General features: G+C 38.5%; 1 pseudogene; it reads left to right on the forward strand.

Moving 5' to 3' along the window:
- Positions 1-1,076: 1,076 nt before the first annotated feature.
- Positions 1,077-4,105, forward strand: LOC105074150 (dual specificity calcium/calmodulin-dependent 3',5'-cyclic nucleotide phosphodiesterase 1B pseudogene; annotated as a pseudogene).
- The last annotated feature ends 22,407 nt before the right edge of the window (positions 4,106-26,512 follow it).

A 26,512-nucleotide genomic window follows, 5' to 3' on the forward strand; every position in this document is an offset into this window, starting at 1 on the left:
GAAGCTGAGTCTTTGGAAATTCTTGGGAGATTTCAACAGCCATTGAAATGTGTCTCTTTGACTGAGAGGGTAGTGGCCACCCTTACGCAGTTAAGGTCTACTGTCCTATACTTACTTTAAGGGAATCTCTGTTTCCTTTGTCTTTTGGAATTTTTCACCAGTCTTTGAACAAGTGTTTCTTCAAGAATCTTTCAGCTTTTCCTCCCTCAGCCTGAGCGAGGGCAAAACCTGCAGGCGGAAGAGGGGGTTCTGGCCCCCAGGTCCCTCCAGGGCTATCCCATAACTTCTCTTCTCCCTCTGGGCTGGATTGACGTCTCTCCAGTTAATTCACAGTTACTCCCCAGCCCCGGTTTTGCAGATGAGAAAACTGGGCGGGGAGTGTTCAAGTAACTTGCCCAGCCTCCCGGTTTCTGTGAGCAAGTCCTTCTGACTTTCAGCCACTGCTTGGGCGGGGGCTTCCCTCCCTGATGAGCGGGTCTCTGAGTAAGGGGCCCCGGATCCCTAGTTTCAGCAAGCCCCTCCCCTGCAGTTTCTAGTTCTCTTTCATGCTTCCATCCTGTCAGGTGGGTTAAAGCTCATTTTGAAGAATGGCCCCAGAAGACGACCCTGGGAGGGAGCTGACTCTGCCTTAGCCCCGCGCAGGGGCTCTTGCAGGGCCTCGTCCCCACCGCTGCAGCCTTCCTCTCCAGGACAGGTCCAGGATGTTTCCCTGTCCTGGCACCCTTAAGCCTCCCGCTGACCCTTTCCTTCTCCCCAGAGAGGAGCCCCAGCTCCTCAGAGCAAGGGGCTGGCCTGTGCTATTTACGTCCTTTCTGGGATTCTTCTGAGAACAGATTCTTGGTTTCAGTCTGATTCAGATGTGAAACTTTTCCCTCAGCCTATCACCCAGTTGCCGGGGGATGGGTCTCTGCCTCATCCACTTCTTCCCCTAGCCAGGCTCCTCCTGTTCCCCTCCTCAAAATTCTCCTGCCAGTCACTCAGTTTTGCTGAGACGTGGAGGAGGAAGTCAGGGGCTTAAGAGGGAGCCCTTCTCCTCCGGGGCCTGGGGCCCCGGGGGCAGCACTTTGATACTTTAAAGTAGGAAGCTTTAATTCCCATGGCCAGCCCTGTTCCTGGGCAGAGGAGTCACCTCCACGGCCCCATCCTCAGGCTGCGCTGCATGGTGAAGCAGTTGGAGAATGGGGAGGTGAACATTGAGGAGCTGACGAAAAACCTGGAGTACACAGCTTCCCTGCTGGAGGCCGTCTATATAGATGAGACACAGCAAATCTTGGACACAGAGGATGAGCTGCAGGAGCTGCGGTCAGATGTGGTGCCTTCGGAGGTGCAGGACTGGCTGGCACCTTCACCCAGCAGACTCAGGCCAAGGGCCGCTGAGCGGAGGAGAAGCCCAAGTTCCGGAGCATCATGCATATGGTGCAGGCTGGGACTTCGTGGAACGGATGTTCCGGAGAATGTACACCTCTGTGGGCCCCACCTACTCCACTGCGGTCCTCAACTGTCTTAAGAACCTGGACCTCTGGTGCTTTGATGTCTTTTCCTTGAACTGGGCAGCAGATGACCATGCCCTGAGGACCATTGTTTTTGAGCTGCTGACTCAGCACACCCTCATCAGCCACTTTAAGATTCACACTGTGTTTTTGATGACTTTCCTGGATGCCTTGGAGACAGTACAAGAATCCTTACCACAACCAGATCCACGCAGCTGATGTTACCTAGATGGTCCATTGCTCTTGCTCAGCACAGGGATGGTGCACTGCCTGTCAGAGACTGAGGTCCTGGCCATCGTGTTTGCTGCAGCCATCCATGACTATGAGCACACAGGCACTACCAACAGCTTCCACATCCAGACCAAGTCAGAATGTGCCATCCTGTACAATGATCGCTCAGTGCTGGAGAATCACATCAGCTCCGTTTTCTGGATGATGCAGGATGATGAGATGAACATTTTCACCAACCTCACCAAGGATGAGTTTGTAGAATTGCGGGCCCTGGTCTTCGAGATGGTGTTGGCCACAGACATGTCCTGCCATTTCCAGCAAGTGAAGACCATGAAGATGGCCTTGCAGCAGCTGGAGAGGATTGACAAGCCCAAGGCCCTGTCCCTGCTGCTCCACGCCACTGACATCAGCCACCCAACCAAGCAGTGGGTGGTTCACAGCCTCTGGAACAAGGCCCTCATGGAGGAATTCTTCTGCCAGGGTGACAAGGAGGCGGAGCTGGGCCTGCCTTTTTCTCCGCTCTGTGATTGAACCTCCACGCTCGTGGTGCAGTCCCAGATTGGGCACACATCGTGTACCCCCTGCCCTGCAGGTTTCATCGACTTCATCGTGGAGCCCACGTTCTCTGTGCTGATGGATGTGGCTGAGAAGAGTGTCCAGCCCATGGGGGATGAGGACTCCAAGTCTAAAAGCTAGTCCAGTTTCCAGTGGCGTCAGCCTTCTCTGGATGTGGAAGTGGGAGACCCCAACCCTGACATGGTCAGCTTCCACTCCATCTGGACCAAATACATTCAGGAGAACAAGCAGAAATGGAAGGAACGGGCAGCAAGCAGCATCACTAACCAAATGTCCATTGATGAGCTGTCCCCCTGTGAGGAAGAGGCCCTGGCCTCCCCTGTCGAAGATGAACACAACCGGAACTGGAATCTGGACTAGCCTGGGGCTGGCCCAGGTCCTCACCGAGTCCAGAGTGTTCAACGTCATCAGCACCATCCATCGGGACCGGCCACCCCACCTGCTCCAAGGAGCACGGCGATCACAGAACAGATAGCCCACCCGAAGGACAAATGGCAGACACTGTGGGGTTGGGGGAAGGGCCCCTCCCCACCCGACACCCACTGGGGCATGCTTTAATCTCCCATCAGCAAGACTGGGGAACTTCAGGCTCCCAGTGGTCACTGTGTCCATCCCCCCACCTCTGGGCTCTCCCCGTGGCCAGATGACTGGCTGGACAAGAGCTTCCTGGAGGCTTCCCAGGGCCTGGGGGGGCGGGTCAGAAATGCCAGCCCCCTGGGCCCTCCCCTATCCTTTTTGCCTCCAAGTTTCTAAGCAATACATTTTGGGGGTTTCCTCAGCCCCCTACCCTGGATCTTAGCTGGCAGGTCTGGGTCCCCCTTTTCCTCCCCTTGGAGGGCTGGAATAGGGCAGAGAGCTGGGGGTTTTCAGAGCCCTATGCATGGGGAGGGGAGTGGGCTTCTTTAGGGTGTGGTACCTTCCTAGGGCCTGGGGATGGGGGGCACCCTCTCTACCCCAGGCTTGCACTGCTTCAGCCCCATCCCCAGACTGGACCCCCGCAGTCTTCCCTCTCTGAAGTGGTGACTGGGGGAAGAGGAGCCACTGGGACCAGGGACTGAGAGGAGGTCTTTCCTGGGGTCCCCAGGGACTCGGGACTGGTCTAGGTCCCTGGGGCTTGTCACCTGCTCTGGCCAAATCCTGAACCCTTTGCCTCCTCCTCTCCCCTGGGGCCGGGAGTTTCCTATCTGACCAATGTCTGTAAAGTGCTTTGAGGTCTCCCCAGCAAAGCACCTTTGGGTTGCATCTTATGAGCACAGGTGGGAGGGACCATCTGGGTTGGGGTCAAGGGTGCATGGGGAGGGTGAGCTATAACCCCGTAACCCTGTGTTGCAAGCAGAGAGGGTCCCTCTCCCCCCTCCCAGCACTGGCCCTCTTGCAGGTGCCAAGAGGGCCCTCTCCGGGGCAAATGGGGAGTGGAGGGGGCAGATGTGGAAGAGCTCAGGTCTGCTGCTGTCAAAAATGTCCTCTGAGGAGAGCCCAGCCAGGCCTCTGCCCCTTCCTGTCCTCAGGCTCCTCTCTCCCCGCTTTGTCCCTGGAAAGTTCCAGGTCCAGGCGACTGCCCCTCCTCTTTTCTTGTAAATACCAACCATGCATTTGTACAGTGGGCCTGTTCATGTGAAGTCATATCCACGGTCTCTTAGACCTGCCACCTGACACTTGTCCCTCCTGCCCCACCCCTAGTGGGGCAGAGACGCATGTGACTCACCCCTGCCCTTGGACTCCCAGCACCCTGCTATCACCAGAGGTCAATAAAGAGGAGAGACCAGGAAAGAAAAAAAAAAAAAAAAAAAAAAGAAAAAGAAAAAAGAATCTTTCAAGAAAGAAATTCAATTCACAGGAACAATATCATGTGTGATCTAATTATGTTTCTGCCATTAGCTCTCTAACACTTTTGCTGACATCTCTTTGACTTCTGTTTTTGCGACTCTTCTGTAATCACAGGCAAGGTCAGCAGGAGATAGCTCCTGTTCAACCTTGATGGCCAATCAACTGATAAGTTACTTCACATTTTCATTATTTTTCTTTCTTTCTTTTAATTTCCTGCTTCTTCTTTCTTTCTAGTAAGTGAGGTGCTGAAATATGTATTCATGATACATGTCACAAACACTTGTATCTCTTCATAAAGGGGTAGCTTTTGTTTTATTTCATTATTTTTCTCTATTCTTTATTCTTAATCCACATGTATCTTCCTTTCCTTTCTTGGCATTTATTTTAATATTTTTTAGACATGCATTTGTATTTGAAAATATGTTATTTTTTGCATGTATGTGAATTTTTAATTTGCATAATTGTACTGTACAATATATTTTATTTTCTTAACTTTCTTATTTTTTCCTTAAATTTCTTAAAAACGTTTCATCCATTGCCATCATTTGTATGCAGCGTTCTCTGTTTGCCAATGATATGAATTGTTTTCAGTGCTCTGTATCATTAATATCTTCGGTTCTTTTATAAGCAACTATAAGAATTATTTTAAAGTCTTTTCCTGTCATTGTGAATGATTCATTTCTACTTTTAGTTTTGATAACTGATTAAATCTGTATTGCAGCTATGTTGTTCCCTGCATACAGAGTCAGTCTGGTATCTTCCTCTTGAATTGATCCCTTCACCTCTGTGGAATGTTCATACCAGCTTTCTTCTCTCAGTCTGGTCCTCCCATCTCTTTTCTTTTAAAGTTTATGAACATTTACATTTGTAGAGTGTATCTTTTAAAAAACACATTGTACATTGCTTTTAAGAATCAAATTTTATCCTCTTAAAGTTATACTTGAAGTGTTCACTGCATTTATTTTTTCCAATGTTTTACTGTGATAAATACGCATAACATAAAATTTACTATCTAACCATTTTTAACTGTAGAATTAGTAGTGTTAAGCACATTTGCATTGCTTCACAACCATCACCACCATCCATATCCAGAACTGTTTTCATCTTTCAAAACTGAAACCCTGTCTTCATTAAACAACAACCCTTCTGCCTTTAGCCCCTGACGATCACCATTCTGCTTTCTATCTCTGTGAATCTGACTATTATAGGCATCTCATGTAAGTGGAAACATAGAGTATTTGCCTTTTAGTGATTATTTCACTTAGCATATGCTTATTTCACTTAGCATAATGTCTCCAAGGTTTATCCACGTTGTAGAATGTGCCCCACAGCCCTGTTTATAATCCACGCCCTCTTTTTTAATACTTGCTGCAATGGATGTGATGGCCTTGGGTGACCTACTATAATCTATGTGACAGCAGAGGTTTTATTCTTCCATTTTCAAACAGAATTTTTCATACTCTTAATTTTGATCATTAAATGGGTGTATGAAGTGGCCCTAGGAGAAGAGGCATAGCATAGCATTTACAGTTATTTTTTGAAGGAGAATAAATCACACAGATTAGTCTAGATAGTTGCTTATCAAAGGATAATTAATAATGAAATTATTAATGTGACATAATATTTAAATAAGTAATTATATGTATATGTATGCATGCATTTATGTGTGTATATATAACATTTACATTTGTGTGTGTGTGTATATATATATACATACACATAGTCTTAGTTCAAAGGAATAGTATGTAGATGATGCTAATGTATTAAAAGAGTATCAAAAATGAAAATTTGTCAACAGAGCTAGCTGTGTACATATTGGGGAAAAAAGGGAGATTAATTTTAATTGGTGTTTTTTTCCTACATATGCAGCAATCTGCTGAATTCTGACATTATATGGGAACATAAAAAGATAGAACATATTTTATTAAAGTAAAAGTGTGAGAATAATTTGAAACAAGATCTTCTGATTCCAAATCTTTTAGTCTTTCTAATTTGTTAGTGGCTCTTATGGTGATATCTGAGGACCCTTGGGGGGTTTCTCAGGCCCTTTCAAGGGACGTGAATTGTCAAACACTTTTTCCATTCCAACATTTCTATGTCATTTTCTTTGTTCACACTCTTCTCTCATGAGTGAACAGTAGCATTTACAAGAAGCTATATAAATGATGATGACATCTTGGCCTTAATGGCTAATGGAATATGTACCGTTGACTCCTGTGTTGTCTAAAATTTTCTACCATAGAAGCGGTAGAGTACAGGTGTGCAAATTTCCAGAGATTAACATTGCTTACTTTCAGCACTTTGTGTTTATATTATCTTTTTCCTATACTGTTGTAATTACTCTTAACACATTATCATCTATTAAATTGCTATCTTGAAACCCTAAAGTTTTCCTTGCACTTCACAGAAGTACACAAAGCTAAAAGTACACATTGTTGTCTTCTTGAGCAATAATATATTACTTAAAACAAACTTGCCTAAAATTTTAAATTTAAAGCTTATTCTTTTAGAGTTAAATTATGGACTAGTCTAAACTAAAAGGAAATAACTATAAAACATTTTTATATATTAAAGCTTAAATTTTTGATTTAGAAGAGGAAGTTAAAAGAACTGATTCATCAAACCACAGCTGTACCATCTTTATCCAAAGATGCCAAAAAAAAGATGAACTTGACATTCAGAAAAATTCTTTCACTGATGGAAGAGAAAAATCTATTCAAGGGAAATTTGACAGACCTTTAAATAATAAATAAAAAATATGACAAAATTTATCTTTCCCTCATCTTCACAGATGCTTATAATTTAACTCAAGGTGTCTTGGGCAATAGAACATTTAAATATATTATTATGATGCCATTTTAATTATAGCTTCCATTTGAGATCAATCATTCAGAATTTAAAGAAAAATTATTTTTTATCTTATCGTAATTATTAGGAGCTTGTTAATTGCTTTTAAAGCTAGAAATGAAAAAGCCACCGCAGCATCTTGTTAAACATAAGCTATCACATAGCTTGTGGCCACACTGCATATGGCTGCAGGGCTTCACAAAATAGCTGAGTGACTAATACAGCTGTAAACACTTGACACTGGGGGATGCCTGCTGGGCGAAGTGTCAGAGGAAGAAAGATTACGGCACTGCCAGTTGCCAATGATACATTAATAAGAAAATTAATGATTTAGCTGAGTCTTCAACAAAGACTCAGTTAACACAGCATCTAAAGAATTATGCTTTTGCTTTTCAGATGGATGGATTTATAGATGTGGCTACTTTGCTTTGCTTGGATTCCTCTGGTGGGGTTTTATCACTTCCTATTCACCTCATTGGTGAAGAATGGCTTCCTGCCCTGGGGTTTGGAGACAAAGACAATACACCAGACTCTTGATAAATAAGATCAACAGCAGCTTATTGGCCTCAGGCACTTACATTATCGGTCACATGTGCTCACAGCCTAGGGCACTTGGGTGTTGTGCTCCAAATCATACTGGGCAGCAAGGGGCAGGGAGAGGCAGACTTCACGGTATCAGGAGGTTGCCGTGAGCCCCTGTTTCTGAGAGAGGATGTGCCTGGCTTTTTCCAGTAATTTCACACGCTGCCAGGGACTGATGCCTGTTTCTCTAGGACAATTAGAAACTGCACCGGATCCCTTTGGGAAGGGGAGCTGTTGGACTAAGGTCATTATCCAAGAGAACCAGGTGGGGTGGGGAACTGGCAACGAGGCCATCTGAGACCCTCCCATTTTCGCCAGATGGTGAGACACGCACACTACAGAGCAGGCATATCTTAGGAGCAGATTTTGGAGCTTTTCCTTAAGCTTGTCTTATTTAATGCTTATGATAATGCACAAGTCACAAAAGATTAGTGATGATGTGACGAGGAGCATGCACTCTCTCTAAAGGCAGCCTGGGTTCCAAAGTAGCTCTGCAAACTACTTAGCTCCGGGACTTTGGGTAAGCGCTTAACTCCCCTGCACCTCAGTTTTCTTGCTTGTAAAATGGGCTAAGAATTATACACACCTACAACATAGAGTGCTGTAAGGATTGAATGATTTGTTTTTTCTAAACACTTTATGAGTGCTGGATGCATTTTTAATGAGATGAATGATTAAAACATATAAATATTTAATTTATTATGTATTTAATTATTTGGGAAATGATCACTTCTTAAAAGCGTTTTAATGAAAGGATACAACAAACCATTAAAACAAAGTTTAGGTCACATAAGGGAAATAATGTTGGGGATAATCCTATGCTGAAAGAAATGACTGCAATTATACTATAACTTTCTGCCAGTTAATACATATACTTTACAAAACTGTGGATGACATAAAGCTAGGAGAGACAGTTATCATTTTGGGTAACAAAATCAGAAGCTAAAACAGCCTCTGTAGTCTTGAATATTGGATCAAATCTGCAAGATTAAATTTTACACAGGAAAAATGTAGGTCTTACACTTGGGAATCTTAAAAGAAGCATTATTTACTCTAGGATGTAATTGATTTTAGGTTTGGTATAAGCCAATGAACAACTTACTCCCCAAAGCTAATATAGGTTTAATATGAGTTTGGGGATTTATTTATAGGAATGCAGTGTCTTGATCAATTAAAGTGACAGAACCACTTTGCATTGGCCAATCTTTCCTTCGTACTAGTTTTAGGACAGTGAAAAAGTGGGGCATTATTTCTGCAGAGCAACAATGATACTGAGTTGACTTGTAACTGTCGTATCAGGAACAGAGGGATATTAGAAATAAAAATTAACCTTGACTCTGTACCATTCAGCAGTCCCAGTGCACACACATCCTTCTCACCCTGGGCAGAGCACACAGATGCAACGCTCAGATGTGTTAGAAGAAGCAGTCATCCCCCACACCATAGATTGCTCCTGACCTCTTCCCAGTCTGTATCTGGTTCTAACTATTGGCTTAATCAGAAGCATTCCTGATGACTTTTTTTTTTTTTAAACACAGGGTTTCACCTGTGGTCTTTGCTCATTCTCAGACTTTATTCTGGATCTCCTTGCTTCAACTGTCAGGGATAGAATTCTAGTCTTAGTTGCTCCCACAAGTCCTCATTTCCCCCAGGGGTGTAAATCTGAATGTGGTGTTGGCAGCAGCCCCCTAAAGGCAAATCTGCAGGGAAAGGGAGAGGGTAAATGGAGGAGGGAGAGCTCTGGGTAAAGAAGATCGACTTCACCACGACAGCTGGGACCCCTGAAGTTAAAGCCAGGCTTGCGGGAGCTAGTGTTTCCCCCATTTCTATGGGTATTTCAGCAGAAGTTGATTCTTCCATTTGCAGAACTCTCAAAGTAAAACCTTTTTAAAAATGAGACCATAAATGATAAACACTTTTTTAAAAAACTTGAGAGTATGTGACTATATGGAAATGTTTAGAAAAGAATATGTAACACATTTCATGTCAGTTACCCTTGAGGATAAGAAAATAGAGCTAAGGACTTACACATAAGACATGAACATGAGCTATATATTGGTCAGTTAAGTGAGATTGTAAATTAGTCTGATAAGCGTAGAGACAGATTTACTCAGGTATTTGAAAGAAACTGTATTTCTTACATGAATCACCCAGATAAATGCTTTATTTGTCAGTCATTTCTCTGTTTTAGAATAACTTCATCTTTACCTTGGAAGGTTTTTATGTTTATTTATTTTCCCCAGGCAGAAATTGATAGCATCTTCCCTCAGAAATGGATTGTTGAAAGTAATGAAATTAGCTATTAATGAGACAATACAACAATTTGAAGTAAAAAAGCAAGCAAATCTATTAAGACATAGACCTAAAGCTCTGTATTTATTTTATATGATGTGACCATGAAAATATTTTTCTACCTTATTAACTTTACTAAGAAATCCCTAAACAAGTTAAGACATTAAGTGATATTGAAATAAAGATTATAATTAATTAAAAACATGAGTTTTAAGGTTTAAAACACAAGTTATGCATAATTAAAAACTACAAAAGCATGAGGAATGGGGCTTCTTGACATTTCTTTAATCCTGCATCAAAAGGTTGATTTTTCTAACAACAAATTTAGAAACTACAATCAAAAGTTATTGGATTATTAAAAAAGAAACCAAAAAACTTTTCTCTAAAGTGTGTGTGTTTCAGGCTATGGATTCTCACCCACTCTTTCAAAAGTTAAAATTTAAAAAAAAAATTTGATGCTAGGATATATTTTGTGCATCAGATTTTCCCTGACTTTACCAGTATTGGAAACACAAAACAATAAACTATTTTGGCGTGCACACATTTTAAGTCTTTGCTGTGATGATTTTAAAAAGGAGCAGTGAGTAGAACGTTTACTTGTGACAGAGCGCAGACTGCAGTCGATACGCGTGTACACAGCGTTTACACTACACTGCAGAGAATGTACAGGCTTGCCAGAGGGGCCAGATGCTCCTCTCATGCTTCACTAAGGTGGCGATTTACACCCTGAAACATAGCAATCTGCTTTATTAATCAATCTTTTGTTGCTTATATAATTTGTGACTAAACCTATTGTATCAGCCTGACCCTGCTAGTTTGCCTACAGTGCAGAACTATTGTCTTTTAAACACTGAAATAGACCAATTTTTTTTTTTTTTTAGTAGAGCTTAACAGCTTAGATTTATTTCTTAATTTAACAAGTATTAAGTGCCTACTTAGTCAGGTACTGGGTTAGAACCTGAGGAGACGATGATGACTAAGATGGTCAATTTTACGTGTCAACTTGCCTGGGCCACAGTGCCCAGATATTTGGTCAAACAATATTCTGGATGTTTCTTTGAGGGTGTTTTTGGATGAGGCATCTAAGTCAGTGGACTCTGTGTAAAGCAGATTGCCATTCATAATGTGGGTGGGCCTCTCCAGTCAGGTAAAGGCCTGCCTGAATAGCAAAAAGGCTGACCTCTTGAGAGCAAGAAGGCATTTTCCAGCAGACAGCATTAGGACTTCGTCTGCGACAATGGCTCTTACCAGTAAATGAGCAGACTGCTTTTGGACTTAAACTGAAACTTTTTCCTACATTTCCAGCCTGCCAGTCCCCTCCATTAGATTTCAAACTTGTCAAACCTCCATAATCACATGATACAATTCCTTAAAATAAATTTCTTTATAGATCTATAGCTATTTAGATAAATGTCTCTTTATCCATCTATATCTATATAGATATAATTATGTGGTCCAGTTCCTTAATATTAATCTCCTTATGTATCTGCATTTATATAGGTATAGGTAGTCATGTAATTCAATTCTCTGAAATAAATCTCTTTATGTATCTGTATTTATATATATAGAGAGAGAGAGAGAGAGAGAGAGGATGCAAGAGAGAAAAAGACTGATATATACCTGTGTAGACAGATTGTTTTATAGATAGGTACATAGATAAATATATAAAGATACAATTTTAAGGAACTGGATCACGTGATTGTGAGCTATGATCATGTGATTGCAGGTACATATCCATATCTATGCCTACATCTGTTTCTCTGGAGAACCCTGACTGATACAGTGACCAAAATATATTCCCAGACCTTGAGCATGCAGGGAGAACCACTTATGAGCTGGCAGTGGTGTTGCTGAAGAAAAGTCACTAAAGCTTTGTCTTAATGCCTACATTTAAGACCGCGGTATTAGGTGGAGCAGGTGGTCCATTACTATGAGACAAGAATGGCAGCAAGTATGAGGGTAAAGAGAAATGACAGCACAGCTTGAAGAATAAGTATTGGTTGTTTTGCTGTAAAAGTCAAGGCAGATGAGAGACAAGTGATGAGTTAAAGGTAATGGTCCTTTAAGCCAGATGAATAGCAAATGCTTTCTTAATCATACACATGAGCCAGAAAGAACAACTGCATTTAAAACAACTGCTCTAATACAAAATATTCCCTTCTCTTTCAACTCAGATCTCAAAATCTAGATTTGCTTCTAGCACCTTTGTTGTTGATGTTTGATTGTCCTTCCCCAATATTAAGACTCAAGTGTCCTCTGCCCATGTGCATTTTGATTTGTTCTAGTACATAAAAGGGTGATTCATGCAAAGCTATGGGTAATTCTGTATAGATTTTTAAGTTCATTGCTAACATTTTATTTAGTTAACCTTCTTTTCTGCATACTGTTTATATGTCAAGTCTTTTATAATATGATTAGAAAGTTGCAAAAAAAGCCGTGGTCCCCATCCTCCATGTCTCTAAGAGTACATTATAGTTTAAGTCTGAAAAGGGGACTAGAAAACTGTACAAACATGACTAATAGGACTCAGGAGATTTCTACCTTGATATTTTATCAGAGATGATCAACATTTTGCACTGGTGATAGAGCTAATTGTATTTCACTAAATAGAATGAAATATTTCAGAATTAAAGTATTAAAATCACTACAACATAAAAATCAATAGCCTGCCATACAAGGGAAAATGTTATTAAATAGGATTTCCAATTTTGAAATAAATATTGGACTTAGATTCATAATGTAGTATGATTTATTGTAAATGAACAGCAAGAGTAGGTAGATTTCAGAGGAATTCTACAAGGAATATCGTAGAATCACCTTCTTGAGCTGAGTAATTAGCTCATTAAAGCATTCCATCTCAGTGAAAAGCAGTTTTTTCTTGAAGACTGTCAGCTGTGTGATTGAATGACATGGAAAGTCTCTTGGTATTTTATGGATATGTGATCCTTGGCATTCAATAATGAAAGTGCTCTTGTATGTTTGTAGAAGAAGAACATTCAATTTTCCTGGAAATGTCAGAAAGATTATATTGTTTTCTTCTATTTATTTTTATTGTTTTGGTCTGGGATATATTTGAAAGCCTGTCAATGATGTCCTTTGCAGTTGCTGCAAAAGCTATAAAACAATTGGTACAACCTGAAAACGCTGACTTATTGTTGATGCCAAGAGACAGGAATCTTTTAAAATAAGAAATAATGTGTGATTCATAGATTTCCAGTTGAAGATAAGACACTTCAAGTTTTGAATTTCTATTTATTTTATATTAATTTCCCCAAACCTCTAATAAAATCTTCTATAGTATGCTCACTGTATATAAAAAGAGATTACAGGCCCTCTGTAACTGTTACATATGCTAAGTACTTGCAAGTACTAGGCATTTAATAAATGTTTAATGAAAAAACAAATACATTAAATAATTGATTAATACAATATCTGGAGAGTTACCTTTGCCCAAATTGCTCTCTGAATTCTCTCCAATTGTTCTAAATGCCTCTTCCATAAAATAACTTCTTAAACCTCAAGATCAATTCATTTCTATCCCATTTTAACCAATATTACACTATTTAGCCCTCCACTGTGTTTAATTTTAATAAATATTAATGTATAGGTCTTAACATTAACTTGAGTTTTAATATATATTATTGCATGGAAGGTTAACATTACAGATGGGAAGGTGGAAAGGAAAGAAACAACACACTTAACAGAAAAAAAAATGAGCAGGAATGAGCAAAGAATCTATTGAACTTCATCTAAAATGAAGGCAGCTCATCAATTATTTATACATTCAGACATATATTCAACTGTAAATGTTTATGGACCCACCAGATACTAGATTAAAAAGGAAGGTACTGATAAATAAATACTATGGCATGTGTTAGCAAGATTTAAATGTAGGGTGGGTATTATATAGAAGGATTATATAACCCAGTTTGTTGGGTTAGAAATGGCTTCCTTAGGGACATGATGCCTGAAATGTGTTAATTAGAGGAATGTTCAGGAAGGGGTGTGATGGAGACAGTTAATGGTCACCAAACTCTATTTCCCTCTTTACATTTAGTAATGAACTCCCTGATTCTGCATCACCTTTAGCAGGACACAAGGCCACCCAGATAAAGACTCTGATTCCCAACTGGAGGGCTGTTCACAGGACCAAGTTCTCATTAATGCAACTTGAATGGAAGTGTATTAATTCATCTCCTACAATGATTCTGTTAAGAGGGGAAATATACGTGTAATTGTGAATACAATTACAAGGCCGAGCACAATACCTTAGGGAATGGTGAAACCAGCTAGAAGGAACTCAGGGTGACCTAAATAAGCAAACTGCTTATAGAGTGTTGGCAGGGTATACGGAAGGAACACCCAATCCAGTCTTGTCGAGTTAGGGATTAGTCCATCAATTTCTCATTTATTTATGACACTTCTTTAGTCAAGTTCGCATATACTCATGGACAGATTTATTTTTTGGCTCTCCAAGTACAAATACACCAACATTTTAAAAAATTATTTCAGCTTTATAATCAGTCACTTCCAATTGACATCCAATACTGGGCATCCAGTGAAGCCCAGTAGTTACAAGCAAGGACTCTAGAAACCAACAGCTGGTTCAAAGCCCAGCTACCCTGCTAACTACCTGCACCATCTTAAGGAAGTTAATATCTGTGACTCAGTTTGCTCATCTGGAAAAAAAATTGATGTAACTGTGCTACCTAGGTTTTGGGGGAAGACTAGAAGTGCTATTTAACTATTAACTAATATACCGTTTTTGTGATTGTCGACAATTTTTGGTGTTTTTATGTTTTCAAAGAAATTTCAGATTAACATTTTCCACGAAAATTCTTTTAGAATATTTTAAAGTTAATATTTAATATTCCTTATTATAACTATGGAATCAGGAGCCGCTATTGAATTGTATATTAAACTACAAAATATTTCCCCATGTATTCAATTATTTGGTTTTCCTTGAGTTAACGTTTACCTCCTTTAATTTTTTAATTGCTAAATTCTCTGTTTTCTTAAAAAATAATCTAATTTTCTGGTAGATTAAAATAAAGTTTTGGTTGTTTCAAATATGAATTAATCTATTTATTATTCTTTTATTTGCCAAATTTCTACTAGAATCCTCCTTTCTTCCTATTCTAATTTATATAATTTATTGCTTAATCTTTTGAGTAAGTTTTATCCTGTGAGCATCATTTACACTTATACCAAGAATTCCATTCATGTTTCCTGTACTTGGGCACCTTATTTCCTTATTCCCATATCTTTCTTTCTATTTGTTAGTATCTGTTTTTATCAACTATATCTTACATTTGCTTTCTGAAAAGTGGCATGAGGAGTGAATTTTTTTTTTTAAGATTCTGATTGACAGTTTTCTAGGTATAGAAAATGCTACATTGGAAAGATTTCCTCATAATTCTGAAGCCATCAGTCCATTACATTTAGCTTCCAGGATTCCTTTAATAAATTTGATTTTCATCTGTTCTTTTATTCGTGGTCTTTTTTTCTATCTCTCTGAGAATCTTGCATTTTTTCCCCCACTATTCTGAATGTTCTGAAATTCCATATTGATGTGGCCTGAACTTTTTCTTTTTCTTTTTTTTTTTTTTGGCCTTTTCTACCTAAAAATCCATGTCCTTCAGCTCTGTTAAACCCAGTTTTTCTTTTTTGTCAGATTAAATTAGGTATAATTTACACATAGTTAAGCTGATCCTTTTTAAGTGAAGAGTTTGATAAATTTTGACAAATGTTAACAGTTATATAATTATTACCAAAATTAAGAGAAGGAACAATTTCATCAGTCCAAGTTCCTTTTGCATTAAGCATCCAGCTGAACATCTAGCCTCTAGCACACGCTGATCTGACTTCTGTCCCCCGAGATATGCCTTTTCCAGAAGGTTATACAAATAATATAACCATATAATATGTAGCCATTTGGGTCCAGATTCTTTCACATCACTGCTTTCAAGAGTCATCTGCATTCTCTGTATAGCAATTATCTGACAATATCAATTGTCTGTTCATTTTTGTGGCCGAGTAGTAGTCCATTGCATGGCTGTACCACTGGTAAACCATATATGACTTGAAAGACATGTAAGTTGTTTCCAGTGTGGGGTAATTATGAAAAAGGCTGCTGGATGGATTAACAGACAAGCTTTGTGTGAAGATGTGTTTTCATGCATCACTTAAGGAACACTTAGGAATGGGATGGCTGGTCCCCTGGGATGGTTAAGTATAAAATTAATTTTATGAGAAACTGCCAACCTGTTTTCCAAAATGGCTGCTCCATTTTGCATTTCACAAACATCTAAACCAACATGTTAAATTTGTGTGCTGATTTACCTTGAATAAAAGTCATCTATCACATATGTGCTTTACAAATACTTTCTTCTAGTCTGTGGTTTGTCTATTTGCTTAAGTGTCAAATTTGAGGACCTGAAATTTTACATTTTGATGAATTCTAATTTATCAATTTTTTTCTTTTCAAGATTTGTGCTTTTTTTCTGTTTTATTTAAGAAATGTTTGCCTAAGGCAAACTACAAAGATTTTCTCTAAGTTTTCTTCTAAAATTTTGTAGTTTTTTTTTTTAAAGTTTCTAAAAGAGTTTTCATTTATTTACACAAGTATTTACTTACTTATTGATTCATTATCAATAAATAATCATTATTATATCAATATATCAGCATCAACATTATTATATGATTCATTGCAGATTAGTTTTGGTGTGTGATAAAAGTCAGGTTCATTTTTGCATACCTGTCCAGTTTTGCCAGCATCATTTTTTTTTTTTTCAAAAACAAAACCCAAAACTGTAATTTCTCCAGTAAGTTACCTTGGCATCTTTAAAAAAACCAATAGACTAAATATGAGTAGGTATATTTCCAGATGGCCTATTTGTCCCACAGACAATTAAATTAGCTATCCCTATGTTGGTATAAATGGTTTTGGGTTTTCATCAAAGAAGACAGCTGCTTGCAAAATTCAGCTCTGCTTTTCTCTTGGGATTAGGAACACTGTGTATAAAATCAGGTCAATCATCAAAGATCTGCTTCTTTTGTCCCTGAGTTGCAGCCAAAGATTTTTAGGAATTTTCCAATTTAGGCACTTTGGCAGTTAATTCCTTTCCCTATTTCTGCGGCTGTAGGTAACTACTGAACTACTTTTTAAATGTGAAATAGTTTTGCCTATTCCAGAATTTCAAACAAGTGGAATCATACAATCAATGTTCTTTATGGGTTGCTTTTTACTGCTCAGCACAATATTCTTGAATTCATGCATGCTGTTGGGGGTTGATGTGGAAGCTGCATCCTTTTATTTCTGAGAACCATTCCATTCTGTGGATGAACTAAAATGTGTCTGTCAACTGAAGGAGGACGTTTGAGTGGTTTCCAGTTTGGGGATGTCATGAATAAAGCTGTTACTACCAGCAGCATATGATTTGTGTGGGTATGATTTCCTACTTCTCTTGGGAAATTAACTTTGTGATCCTTCATAGCTAGCCTTTTTTTTTCACTACCTCTTAAGCAACATCTAGGCAATAGAAGAATCAATCAGCATATGTAGATGAGAGAAAACTTTTACTCTAAGGATCTAGGTAGTAAATATTTTAGGGTTTGGGGGCTGTAGAATCTCAGTAGCAATGACTCAAGCTTGCTACAGTAGCACAAAAACAGGCACAGGAAATACATTTGTTCAAAATGACTGTGACTATGTTCCAATAAACCTTTATTTATGTAAACAGAAAGCTCTTTTTAGCCCAGAAGCTATAGTGTTATGGCCTGCCTCCTGATCTAGATAATGCATTTATACAAATTCACAAAGAAAGGGAAATATTTAAAATTGTAAAAATATTCCCTGACTGTAAATAGTGTTATTGATTTGCAAGTATTCACAGAAACATGAATTGGACTATGAAGAGATGCAAGGAAATGGATGCTTGACTCTACTGGAAAATTATGTTTCAGAATACACAGATCTATTGTATTCACGCTCTCTGAGAAAATGCCTGTGGCAAGTACATAACTTGTCTTATCTCTTACCTAACTATTCGTGCTGCTCAAATCCTCCTCGCTCACTGGAGTGATGTCTGTTTCTGACCTTTGACAGAGGTACGACTCACAAATTTTTATGGCATTAAAACACAGTCCTCCTAAGTCTTAAGGACATAAGGCAAGATATATGGAGAAGCACTGCCCTGGGGTCTAAGTATTATTTGTCTCAAGAGTAGGTATTTGTGGCTACACACTGTTCTGTGCTAGTGCTGCTCATCTTGTCCTGTCCATCCTGCCCATATTTTCTTTAAGAAATGTGTTGTTTTGTGTTTGTGACATACACAGTTTTCCAAGTGATGGGGGTCAGGTTAGTGGATTCCTGTTCCCTGAGTCTAAGGGGAGTGACTGTAGATAAAGAATAATTTTATAAAAACATAAATCAGGCCATTATTCTCTGTTGCTTAATACCCTCCAGTAGATTTCCATTGCATTTATAATGAGATCCTTACCATGGCATCCAGACTCCCCACATGGTAGAATTTACTTAGCATTGCAAATTCTTATGTTTTCACCACTCTCCCCCAGTTCACCATGGTCCAGTCTGCTAGCTGGTGACACCCCCTCCTCTGGCATTTTTTTTTTCTCGAATAGTAGGGAAACAAACAAACAAACAAAAAAACTATGCTTTCCAGGGAGAAATATTTCTGCCCCTTTCATTTCTATATTCTAGGACACAGAGCAGTGTCTGGTAGATAGGTGATCAATTAAGTGTTTTCCAATAAGCGAGTGAGAAGATACATAAGCAAAGGAGGGAGAGAAATTCTCCACATTGATGGAGTGGTTTGAGCACATTCTTGGTGGTGTGAAAGGCATGCTTTGTTTTGCAGAATGACTAGCAAGACTACAGCAGGGTGATTTAAAAGAAGGCGGTTATGTTGCATGTTAAGATAGATAGTGATGATTTCATGGAAAAGATGGAAGAACCTATGATATTTACATTAGTGTTTGTGCCTTAGAATTGCATAATGCTTTGCATTTTCCAAGCACTTTCCCATATGTAATCTCATTTATATAGACCCTCCACTTTTCTAGCTTAATGGGAGCCAGGGATGCATGAAAGCTTAATTAGAGACAGAAGGAAAACACTTTCTTCTTCCAGTGATCCATATGTGTATGGTGGAAGAACAAAAAGAAGTTTTGTTTTGTGTTTTTTCAAAGACTCATCCTAGAACTTACACTTATTTATTTCTGTTGATGGAAAATGGCTATAGCTGCCAACTCCACAGCCTTCCCAACTAAGCAGTTGAGTAGGAAGCCAAATGCCTTGTCTGTGAAAAAAGAAAATATATCTGCAGTTGGGCATCTGAATGCCACCCCCGGATGAGAAGGAAATGAACATGTGTTCTTTTGATCTAACACTTTAAAACGTAATCGCTCACATTGCTCTACCAAGACTCATTAGCTTGTGTTTCCAGAGCACCTCTGAGCACCAAGGCTCAGGTCCATTTCACAATTAAGTACATATAAGCACACTTGTATGTGAATTAAAAAATTACTCAGTCCATATAGATAAGTAGGTTTTTTTTTCTCAGTCATATACGTTCAATGTTTTTAAACTGGCCAACAGATTTCTTAAAAAGAACTAGGCACAGCTTGCAAAATGCCTCAGAACAAGCTACTAAGTAAATAAAATGAGAATTTCATCGTTTATGAGGTAAATCATCATTTGCTGTGTCAGGAAATAGGCTTGTGTGTGCAGAATGTCAGTTTGATGTGTCCACTTTATTTAACAAAATGCTTGCCTAATACAGCCTAACCGATCCCCTCCTCCCACACCTCAAGTCGATTTCCTCTAATTTTCACAGAGAAAAAGTGAATTTTTAATACAGAAGGATTTTGCGGCTGTGACAGTGCGTGAGTTCTTTAATCCTTTGTGATTTTCCTCAATCTTTTCTCATGTCATCATGGGAATTTTGCTGTTTTGCTTCAGGAACGACAATTCCAACAGAAACATCCTTTTTTGGAATTCCCTCGTGGTCACCTTAACAATTTTTGCTGAAAAATCTCATGATCTTAAAGGCTACACAGACCTACCATGGCCCTGTTTAGAAGTTAAGTTAGAGCACTGTTCATCTCGTCACTCTCCTTATTTTTTCCACTTTTCAGGTGGATGGAACTCAGACTTTCCCTCCTGCACACTACAGCATCACTGCCTGCACTGTACGCAGGATGCTTTACCTTTGTGATCTGTATCCGGGCACCCCTGCACACATATGCACGTACACAAAACTGTAAGGCACTAGTGGCTGCTATGTTTTCATAATGTGTCCCTTCTTACATAGTTTGTATCCAAATAGTATCTATTACTAAATGAATAACTATAATAATGTGTAACTATTGTTGGTGTTAATATTTAATTCTAAGTTTTGAGAAGCAAGGGCGTCCACGAGTCTTATTACACCACGGTTTTCCCCATGCTTAACACAGTGCTTAGCACATATAAAACCATTTAGCTAAAAATCCTGAAAATTTATTTTCTTCCGAGCACTAATCTAAATATTTTGCCTCTATTAATTCATTCAATACTTAGAAAATCTTTTTGAGGTAGGTTATTGCTATTTTATAGATTTTTAAAAAGCGAGAGAAAGATAAAGGATGTATTTTGTTCAAGATTTAATAGCTATAAAGTGAAAGTTTCCGGAGATACAATGTGTTACCCATGTATAGTTTAATGGACAGACTGTCTTAGCTAATTTTGTAGTAAGTGTATATTTATATACATGACATATGTGTGTATATATATTCTTACATATACACAAAATAAATTATTTTGTTCTCCTAGAAGAATCGGACTATTACAGAGAGAGAGTTGGTGTTAACATGACCTGTGATCATAACGTGTACTTTGTAAACTTTGCACTGGAAAAAGAAGGTGGCCGATTGCCACATCTGAAAAATTCTTTGAGGCCCCTAATGCCGTGAAGAGTTGGCAAAAGCCCGTGTTTAACTTGGCTCTTTAACCTTGCCAAGTGCGAGTTCAGTTGTAAGGTTCTGCTCTGAGATGCACAGAACAAAAAGGAACTGCGAGTTTGTACTGCAGCTGTGAAATACTAAATGGAAGCTCCTGTTTCTGCATAGTGAAATGATGCACTGACTCCTTGATGCAGAGGCTAACTGGGTTTTTCTCTGGAGAGCTCTTGGCATCCTCACATCTGCTTTGGCATTAGAGATACAACAACAAGTGTTCAGGGAAACTGAGTATCTTGCTCAATGCCATTATCTCCTTAGGTTAAGTCTGGAGGACCAATGTCTCTCCAAATCGTAATTCATAATTTTTGTGTAATTTTCTTAGTAACTATTAATTTCAGTGATTCACTGTTATATAACTGCATTTGAAAAATTTTTAAATGTTGCATCCCTTTACCTGGAGAGCACTTTAATTTCTTCCCACTTAGATGCTGAGGAAAAACTAAATATTATAATAGTGTTCACTTTACATGGTTTCATGTGTACTATGTTGGGCTAAACACTATACAAATATCACCTGGCACTGCCGCTATATGTTTAGGTGGTACGTTAGATCTTGGTAGAGACATTTGTTTGGAAGTGTTTTGTGTAGAAAGCTGGGGAGGAAAAGGAGGAAAGTTCTGCTCTGTGTTGTGTTTTGCTCCCAGGCTGTTTCAGGTCCTCAGCGGTCCCTCTGCTAATCAGCACGAATGAGTTCACAAACTCGTACTGCTAGCAGAAAAATCACCAGCCTAAAAAACAAGCATGAGCTCCCTGAATGCTTCTCACGGTCTCTTACCTTCTGCTACCATGAGGGAGACTAACTCCGCTCAGAGCTGCAATAATTCACAACTCTCCCTGGAGGAGCAGATGGTGTTGATGGGCCCATTTATGATGGTTGGGTATCGTTTCAAATTAAAACCACAGCCCTCTCTATCTGTTACACAGTTTTTCACTGTGCCTTCTCTGTAACATTGCAGGCATGAAACTGAACAGTGGATACTATTGGATTGTGCTTGGAGAACATTCAAGTATTCTAAGGATGGAATTCCATGCCTTGTGGAAAATGAACTTAACTACAGAACAGTGACACTTCTTACTAGTTAAATTCAAAGGCTCAGCATTTCCATATATGTGACTGTTTCCCCTGTTAACTGGTTTATTCATTAAAGATAATTTAAAATCAACTCTCACTTTAAATAAAATGTTTCTTAAGTGCTGCAATGTTCTTGGAATTCTTAAATGAAATATAAAAATATGTTTTTGGATTGGGGTTTAAGTTATGAACAGATTTTCTTTTTCTAGTTGGAATATGATGCCTTTAGGGGTTATATAGATGTACACGCTGTTTTTTTGTTTGTTCGTTTGTTTGTTTTGTTTTTGTTTTGCCAATTTCTGATGTCTCTAGTTTGGTATAACTCTTAGTTGTTTAATTTGTCCTTTTTGGGGTGTTTTTTTTTTGAAGTCTAATTGACATACAACAGACTGTACATAATTTAAAGTACTGATGATGATTGAGAAATCATCAGCACAATCTCAGAAACCTCATAAGGTGGAGGTTTTCAACCTATCACCATATCCTAGGGACGGTGACCTACCCATCACCCTGACAAGTTTCCTCACGTCTTTCCAACTGGATTTCCCCAAAACACCACCCACCCCAAGGTAATGAGTGATCAGCATTTTGCCATTATAAATGAGTTTGCTTTTCTATAAAAAATAATATAAATGGAGCCATGCAGTGTGTACACATGTTTTACCCTGGGTCCTTCCATCCAGGATCCTTGTTTCAAGATTCATCCATGTCATGATGCATATTCTTTTAATTTAATTGCTGAGAAATATTCCACTGTATGGATATACCACAGTTTATTTATCCATTCACCAGACAATAGATATCTGGGATATTTCCAATTTTGGCTTATAAATAAAGCTGCTATGATCATCTGGGTATGTCTTTGTGTGAATGCATGCTCTCATTTCTTTTGAGTTAATAAATAGAAGTGGAATCATAATAGAAGGTAATATTTTAAGAATCAATCAAAAAGTCTCTCAAGGTGATTGTGCCATTTCACATTCCCCAAAGCAGTGTATGAGTGTTCCAGTTCTCCCACAACTTTGCCAGAACTCAGTATGGCCATTATTTTAAATTTTCACCATTTTAATAGGTGCAAAGTTGTATCCCACTGGGGATTTATTTTCATCTCCCAAAAGACGAATGATGTTGAAAATTTTTAAGAGCTAATGTCTTTATGTATTCTTTCATGGCATAACTGTTCAAATCTTATGTTCATTTTTTACTGGGCTGTTTATTCATTATTGTTTGAACATTCATTCATAGATTCTGGATACCAATCTTTTATCAGATATGCTTTGGAAAGAGTTTCTCCAGTTTTGCTCAATATTTTCATTCTCTTGACAGTGTCTTTTAAAGAGTAGTACTTTATTTTGATGAAGTTCAATTTGTCAGGATTTTTTCTTTTATAGATAATGCTTTTGGTGTATACTAAAGAAAACTTGACTTAGTCCAGGGTCTCCAGACAATGGAACTATCAACTATTGACCCAGATAATTATTCATTGTCAGTGGCTGTTTCACAGGATCCTTGGACTTTTCCACTTAATTACAGTAGCATCTGCTCCCCGACATGGCAACCAAGAACATCTCCAGATATTTCCAAAAGTCCCCCAAGGGATAAAACTGCCCTTGTTTGAGAACCACTGACCTAACCCAAGAGCGTAAAAATTCCTTCTAAGTTCATCTTTTTGCATATGTATATTGAATTGTTACAGCACCATTTGCTGAAAAAAAATTTTTTGTCGCTGAATTGTCTTTGCATCTTTATGAGAAATAGCTATTCTTACAGACGTGAGTTTATATCTGTGCTCTGTTCTGTTCCACAGTTCCATTTGTCTGTTTTGACAGCAATACCAAAGTATCTTTATCACTGTAGCTTTACAATAACCTGAAATCAGATTGTTCTTCAACCATGTTTTTCTTTTCCAGAGTGCTTCTGGCCATTGTAGTTCTGTTGAACCATCAGGTGCTGAGATGGTCAATTAAAATAATAAATCACAAGCCTTTATTCACCTACTGAGATAATATAATCAAGGGGAGGGGAGGTGCTGGCTCAGCAGAGCTCCTGCCCCACAGAACGGCATCAAACAAGGGTGAAGCAGATGCATATAGAGAGGAACTGCCTCATTGCCGAGGAGCCTGGTGAGGAGCAAGAATTACTGCTGTGTCTCAGGAACACTTCATAAATCAAGGGACCCATAAACATTCTTTATTTTGCTTACTATTTTTTTTTCACTTTAACAGAGAAATTTCAGAAACTTAATGCTATCATTGGTAACTTTAAAACTGGCAGGTTAGTGGAGATGATACAGAGAAGATACGTAAAGCTGGCACCTGTCAGCAACCCTCAAGGCATCTCTGCAGTTACCTGCTGAAGTCATAGGTGGCTGCTTATGAGAAGCTGATCACCCAAAACACCCATCCACATAAGAGTGCAGTGACAATGATGCCTGTGTGGGAATGCTACTATGACCGTTGTCTCGCTGAAATTCTGAAGCACCTAGGAATATGTGTCAGGTGTAGGGAATAACAAAACTAAAGCTGTTGAGGGATATAAAGATTCTTTTCTTGTTTGTATGTTAGTATAAATGATTATTCCCCAAAGATATCACACATCCATGTGATATTCTCTGAAGATTTTATGTATTCTATTCAACCTAGAGTCTGGGTACTAAATTTATTTTAATTTCATCTTTACTGTGTTTTGGCTTCAATATTTAATTTATTTAACATTTAAGTTAAACTGAAGCTATGCAAGATTTCTGTAAATGTCTACTGACATTGTCAAGACAGGTATGTGCAAACCTTTGCATTTGCCAACATTTCTACTCCCTTTTAATTCAATTTAGAATCTACAAAATTCCCAATAAACATTTGATTATATTTTAAAATTTAAGGCAATTACTTTAGAATGGTGGACTCTAAGCCACCCTAACTTAAATCTATGAGCACTTACATTTCATTTGAGAAACACAACTCAATATTGGGCCCTGAAATGATGGAATTTTAGATGTCATTTCCATAATAACTCTCTGATTCTTTACTTTAATAGATGTAATTTAAAAATGAATCTGACTCTAAGGGAAATGAAAGAACTACTATTGAACTTTTCCTTATCAGTTCACAAGCTCCTGAGGTATTGTTCTTAAATATATTAAGACAGATTATTAGTTTGTTAAAAAAAATAGTTCATGGTGGACGCATTAGGGATTGCTTAGCATTCTTTCTTTTTATGTAAAGCATTTGGCAAAATTTATTAGGATTCTTATCAAGATTCAGAGTCAGAAATTTTAAGCTGAAAGAAGCCTTAAAGTTTATCTAGTCCAGTCTCTTCATTTTACAGATGATTAAGGTAAAGGAGTTCAAAAATAAATGATTAATTGGTACCAGTTTGTTGTAATGCATGGAACATTGTGTTTGTTATTAGAAACCTGGTGGCTTCTAGTCACATGAGCTCTTTGAGCTCTGATTTTCTCACACATAAAGTAAGGAGGTGGGTGCTTTCTATATTTCTATCCCTTTTGGCTGTAAAATCTGTAAGACGCAAGAGAGAGCAAAGCATCTTATTACATTTTGGGGGCTTCCATGAATTTTCATATATGAGAGTTCTAACCCCTTCGTATAATTGTGATGTTACTTACTCATTGTTCCATAAATTCAACATACATTTAATAGGTCCTTAAAATATGAAAGGCATTGTGTTAGGTGCTAAAACCACTTCATTGTACTTTGAAATCATATTAAATCAAATTACACTTATCATATCATGGATATTCTTATTTGTTTTAATTTAGCACCGGGACTTCCTTAATTTTAGTGAGGCTTTATACCTTGAAAATATGGGGTTGTTCTTCTGAATCAATGATGGGATTGTTACCCATTCAGCTTCCCTGTTGCTCCTGTGGCTGTTGCTGAATCATTTCTGGGGATCTTACATTTTTTTTGGAATACAGTTTGAAAACCACAGTTGGACTCTCATTCATTGGTTTTATGAATAAAGAATCTGTGACCCAAAATGGATAAGTAATTTCAACATAGGAAAGAAGCCAGGACAAGACCTGTGTTCTCTCCATTGATTGCTAATCCTATGCACAGTCCAATAAATTATACCATGCTCTAGAGGATCTTGTATCTCAGAGTTTTTGACAATGAGACAGATTTCTTAACGTGCATGTTCTTTAAATAGTTGACTATATTTTGTGGGTATATTTTTTTCAAAATCGTGAAAGAATCTAGGTGAGTTAAAATCGATGTATAAAATAGATTTGCATATTATGAATCTTTTGTGCAGAATCCCTGTTCTGGTATTAAACCTAAAAGATACATAATGCTTTTTGAAACAATCACATCAGCCCATTGCAGACAGCTTTGCACATAAAGTTGAAAAGATAACACATAAGTGAACTTTAATATAAATAATTTTCAACTGACTCTAGTTTCATTGACAATACAGCCAACTATCCTTGGGATTCGTTCAGAACTGAAGAAATTCACTTTCATCATTCGATCAGAGGCTTTGACACATGGCTTCTATCCATTTTTCCCATTAGTTACACATTTTCCCCCAGGTGATACTCTAACGGTCCACATTC

The sequence above is a fragment of the Camelus bactrianus genome, chromosome 35 (assembly GCF_048773025.1).
Source record: "Camelus bactrianus isolate YW-2024 breed Bactrian camel chromosome 35, ASM4877302v1, whole genome shotgun sequence".
In the NCBI taxonomy this organism is placed as follows: Eukaryota; Metazoa; Chordata; class Mammalia; order Artiodactyla; family Camelidae; genus Camelus; species Camelus bactrianus.